Source organism: Sturnira hondurensis, unplaced genomic scaffold (assembly GCF_014824575.4).
Source record: "Sturnira hondurensis isolate 20B ecotype Veracruz unplaced genomic scaffold, ASM1482457v3 Scaffold0003874, whole genome shotgun sequence".
NCBI lineage: Eukaryota > Metazoa > Chordata > Mammalia > Chiroptera > Phyllostomidae > Sturnira > Sturnira hondurensis.
In genome coordinates, this window is record NW_028076505.1 from 3,391,675 (window position 1) to 3,397,209 (window position 5,535).

The 5,535-nt window shown below is 58.6% G+C and overlaps 1 long non-coding RNA gene across 1 annotated transcript; it reads left to right on the plus strand.

The window, feature by feature from the left end:
• Positions 1–2,032: 2,032 nt before the first annotated feature.
• LOC118984867 (uncharacterized) lies at positions 2,033–3,810 on the plus strand. The gene is made up of 2 exons (XR_005066006.1): positions 2,033–2,214; positions 3,499–3,810. It is a non-coding gene; the product is annotated as an uncharacterized LOC118984867 (long non-coding RNA).
• The last annotated feature ends 1,725 nt before the right edge of the window (positions 3,811–5,535 follow it).

Genomic DNA, 5,535 nt, shown 5'->3' on the forward strand with positions numbered 1-5,535 from the left:
TGTTCTTTAAAGGGTGGCCAGCGTGGCGTGTGGGGCTGCAAGGAGAGCCAGCCACTCTTGCAGCTCCCAGCAAAGTCAGCCCGCCCACGGAGCCTCTGGTTCTGTCTACCAGGCTACCGCCTGCCCTGTCTCCCCATCCGGCAGTGTCTGGGGTCTTTTGCCCTAGTCGTGGCCATTCGCCAGAGTGGCACTAGAAGTATGGAAGGAAGTCAGGCCAGGTAGACCCACCCAGAGAGGATGGGGCTGAGGGCAGGGCAGCGTCCATGCGGTGGCCAGCAGGGATGAGTCGGGTCCGGTTTCCTCCGGGTCTCCTTGCACCCCGAGCTTCAACAGCAGCCATCCAGAGCAGCTGCTGCCTGGCCTCCCTCGGCCTCTCAGGGGCTGGTGGGGTCTCATCTTTCACGAGTCTCACATGTGACAGACATCAAGTGCTACTCAGAGGAATGAGGACTGAGAGCGTCATTCCAGGTGCCTCCATGGGAGCCAACAGGGGCACCTGGGTGCCCTGGGAAAGGCCACCCCAGCCCCACAGGCTCACTCTGCCAGCCAGCCAGCCAGCCAGCAGGTTCCGTTCTTCCTCAAACACACATGTGCACATTCTCATATGTGCATGCTTGTATGTGCTATGTGCACAAATAGCAGAGTGTGGCCATGTGAACACACGTGTGCACATGCACAAGCACACACAGCATGCATACATAGGCACACACGCAGTGTGCGCACGGCTCATATGCACACAAATGCCCTCATGTACAAACACACACATGCACACACTCATGTGCACACGGTGGGTTCAGCTGCTCTCTGTTTCCAGGTCAGCTTGGTTGGAATCAACAGGGTGCTTTGCAGGACTGACCACTTCCTGAACAAAACAAGGACCCTCCTCTCTTTTCCTGACCCTCCCCCCACACACATATTGTGTAGTCAAGACCACGGCCCCCTGCCCACGGCTCCTTGGACGAAGAGCAGGGGGTCCAGGGCCTGAGAAGAGCCACAGGAGGGTGAAGGTGAGGCAGCTGCTGGGTTGGGGGGGCAGGAACTGAGGAGGTTGGGGGGGCAGGAGCTGCTCAGGGTTGGGGGGGCAGGCCCTGGTGGGCGGGACAAGGCAGGAACTGAGGACATGGGCGCCCAGGCAGCTCCGGGACATTTTCTGTGTGGATCATCGAGGTGCGGGCCTGAGCTGACGGGGCCTGCTGGTGGGAACGCCCCAAACGGTGCAGAGGATGGCAGTGGGGGCTAGGTAGAACTAGAGGACAGACGGCAAGAGTTCAGGTGGCGTCTCTCAAGAGACTCCATCTGGCAGGCATTTCTCAAGCATGGGTCGAGGCCCCAGAACTGGAGCTCCTGCTCTGGGGTTGGCAGGTCTCCATGTTTCCCGGGCAGCCCTGTGCCCTCAGGCCACGCTGCCCGGCAGCTCACCTGGTAAGCGGGCCCTGGAGGGCTGCTCTTTGCCGGGAGAGCATCCCCTCCGTACCCCCTTCCACTTCCTTTTCTCTGCTCTTTGGGCTGAGGTTGGCTTTTGTTTTGTTTTGTTTTAATAACCTAAACAATTGGCACAGGCCGCATCAGCCTAAGGGCAGTCAGCCAACAGTCACGCTCCCCACGTGGCTGGGCTGGTGGCCGTCATGTGCAAGTAGGGCTGGGGGCTGGGTGGGGGAAGCTTGCAAAGTTGTCCCAGAGGTGGAAGAACCCCCTCCCCCAGCACCCCGAGTCTAGTTTTCCAGACAGGACAAGCAATCACGAGGCGTTTTGAACAACGTAGCTCCCCACCCACTACAGGCAAACAGAGACCGGGCCGCCCACCCCAAGCTGAGCCCGAGGGAGGGGGGTGTTTCTTCTGTTCCTCCCAGCTGTGAGAGGCCCGGCGCGGCCAGCAGCTTCTGCTTCCCGGCCCACGCCCTGGCAAGTCTCGGTGGCAGCGCCCCAAAGTTCGTATTCCCACACGTTCCAACCTGCCCTTTAGTTTGTAAGACGTAAATATTTGCTCTTCCATTAAGAAAATAATCAGAACTTATCCTTTAAGTGGAGTGTACACACTGGTGCCCTTCAAAAGCAAGCGCTGCTCTTTCTAAACAGGCGAAAGAGGAAGCCTGGCCGGGTGGCTCCGGTGAGCGAAACCAACCCCTCAACCCTCCACTGCCAACTGCCTGACGTTCTGGGAGCTGGGGCCCTTGGGGGAAGGAGGACTGCAGGAGTCGCCGGCCCGAGACTGAGGTGAGAAAAGGTGGTCCCTGGCTCCCGTAACAGGCAGTCACCCACCCCAGCCTGGACTGAGTGGGGCTCAGAGATGGTAGAGTGGGAAACCCTGGGAATGTTCCAGGGGGGGCCGTGAGGGGCAGGGAGTGAGTGGCCACTGGCCCAGGGGCCCTCGGGAGGCTGTCTGTCCACAGGCACGTCGAAGGACATGGCGTTCACAGATCCGAACTCCTGGGGCAGGCAGCTCAGGAGGCGGCCACATGGGCCACCATCTGCCTCTCACTCGGGACTTGCTGTGGATGGGGTCCCCACGCCAGGAATAACGGTGACACTTGGCCTCGTCTTTGATGCTCTGACGTCCAACTCTGCGATCTGAGCCAACACAGAAACCGAGTGGTCGTTCCCGAGATGGGAAACCCCCTACCTCACAGCCCAGGGGCTCCCACGTCACATCCAGGGTGTCGGAAAGCTGTCCCCTCCCTGGGTCACTGTGCCCCTCAGGGAGTGGCAGCAGCATCATCGCCTCTGTTTTGGGGGGAAAGTGGAGTCTGCAGAACTCCCCAGGACTTTTCAACAGACAAGCAGGAGCAGCCACAGAAGGGTGTCAGGTCCAAGCCTGGACAGTCCAGAGGGCACAGCGCTGAGGGCCATCTGACCCACCCACACCAGCCCTCTGCCACCAGGGACCCCATGCCACCCCTAGCCCAAGCTTTATGGCTGGGATCACAAGCGCACCCCTCTCTTGAGGAGCCAAGTGGGAAGGCTGAGCTGGCCCCACACCACAAATTGTATAACCCCAGATATCACAGACTTCCCTCAGCATCCCCAACACACAAGTGACCATCAGGGAAGCAGCCTTTTGTCCCCACCCTTGGGCACCAAGCTGCTCACACTCCCATCTGTCAGAACTTTGGAGAAGAGCTGTGCGTCCTGCTGTTCTCTCCATGAAGCCTGCAGGAGAGTTGGACTAATTTTGGACTCCTTTCTCCCAGAGAACTTGGTGGAGTGGCTGTTTGGGGCTGACTCAGGGAAGACAGTGCAGGAAACACACATTCAGCAGATTCTGTCCCAGTCCTCAGGCACCAGCCCCTGCCCTGCCCCCAGGCTGGTGGCCACCATGGCTGCAGGCAGGGAGGGGACAGCAAGGCCAGAGAAGCCCAGGGCTCAGCAAGAAGAGGCCTCAAGGAGAGCAAGGCCACCAGATCCTTGGGGTCCTGCCCTGGGAACCTGGGGAGGGAGGGTATTGCTTCCTGCTGCTGCTGCTTTTTTAGAAAGCCGTGTACCAAGTTTCTTGCATTTTAGGAAAAATGCAGAGCATCAAATCCAGGATGGCCACGGCTGACTCAGTGGTGAGGCCGGCCTCCAGCTCGCAGAACGAAAGCCCGGGCTCAGTTAGAACCTCGCCGTGGTCTGTGAAGGGAGGCAGTGTGGGGCCCGATCCAACCCGGGTCCCCCTGACTGCTGCTGGAGGGGGCGGAGGGTCAATAGTTTCGGCCCTGTGACCACATGGTCTGTGTTGTAACCACTCGCCCTACTGCTGAATCTCAAAATCCATCACAGATGACGGGAGTGAACGATTGTGGCCACATGTCAATAAAACTTTACTTACGGACCGTGGAATTTGAGTTTTGTGTAAGTTCAACATGTCATAACATCTCCTCCTGCTTCTCCTCCTTCCCCTTCTCCCTCTTCCTCCTCCTCCCCTCCCTCTCTTTCCCCCTTTCCTTCTCCTTCTTCTCCCAGCCATTTAAAAATGTTAAAGCCATTCTTAGCTGGTCGGTCAGAAACAAACAGGCTGGATTTAGGATTGGGGCCCTAGCTGGTGACTCTGATCTCATCTAATGCTCCCACTTAGAGAAGAGGTGACAGACCCAGAGGCGGGAAGGGACTTACTCAGGTGCACACAGCACATGGTAGCCGGGGCTGGGGCTGGGGCAGGTCACCGCCAGCCCTGTGGAACACCCCCTCGACCTTAGCAGAGCCTGTCCCTTTGGGGTGCAGGCATAGCCGGACCCTCTGAGTGGCTGTGGGAGCTGCCAATCTCAGGACCCAGTGCACAGGGCCCCGGGGACTTGTGTACCACCTGTCCCCTGGCTAATGATACTGGCCCAGGAGTTGAGTTGGGCTCCTGGGATGTGGGAAGAAGGCCTTTCCTTCCCCTGAATCACCATGCAGGCTTTTGAGGTGCTATGGCCAGGACCCCCTTTGCTAGACCCCTAAAGGAGTCCTGTCTGCAGAAGGCGAGAAAGAGCAGCATGGTGTGGAGAGAGCAGAGAGGTGGTGAGGCTACCTGCCAGCACTGCCAATAAGCTCCCTTTTTTGTTTTAAGTTCTCAGTTGGGATTTTGTTTTCGGCAGCCCCCCAACTCCTGAAGTTCTGTATCTTGAGCCCCCCTAGTACCCCCTGGAGGAGAGCCAGCCACGCTGAGAACTCGGGGCCAGGAGAGTAGCTCCTTGGAGCTCAGGAATGGGATCATCTGGAGGAATAGGAGCAAATGCAGACATGCCCCGTGGCTCCACAGACTATCTGGCACACCTGGGAGAGCGGAAGACACGCTGGGGTCTACAATGCTGGGAAGCCAGACCTGCATGTGGTCGCCTCCTTAGAGCCGCCCAGCAGACCCCAGGACACACGCCAGCCCTTGGACGGCCTCATCTCCTGCCTGTGGTCGGGCCCTGCAGACAGACCTTACCACTCACACCTGCAGCCCTCGTCTCGATGCAGCTGTGACCCACGGGCCTGACCTGCCCTCCACTGGGTGCTGCAGCCACCCCGGCCGCCCACTGCTGCACCAGAGGCCGTCGGAGACTGTGACGTGAGCTTAAGTCCCCAGACGTCCCAGGACAGGAAACCAGTTTAATCTTTAGTGTTTTCCTTGCCGATGGCCACTTGACACCCAGTCACCTCACAGTCACAGCCTGTTGGGATCCACCAAACGATCTGACAAGGATCTGAAACATCTTTTGGCAAGAACAGAGCGGGCAGAGGCAGGAATAAAAGATCAAATTTTTTTTTAGATAAAGCAGCCCTGCTGTAAGGCAGAGGTTTTTATGTTTGGTGTTTTTTCTTTGCCCCTAAAGAGAATCAGGGGCAAAGCCTTCAGGGGCAAAGCCGCTGGGCCCCTTCAGGGTGAGGAGGGTCGGTTTGCCAGGCCCGGATGCTGCAGCCTCACTTGGTGTCCATCAACGGGAGCCTGGAGGTTGTGGGAGCTCCCAGTAGGCTAAAGTCCCCACGCTGCCAGCCAGGGCACCCCGGGCTATGAGGCTTGGTGTCGGGGCTCCCATGGGACCTTGTGGCTGTGAAGGAAGATGTGGTGTGCGAATGCAGGAGGGTGACAGG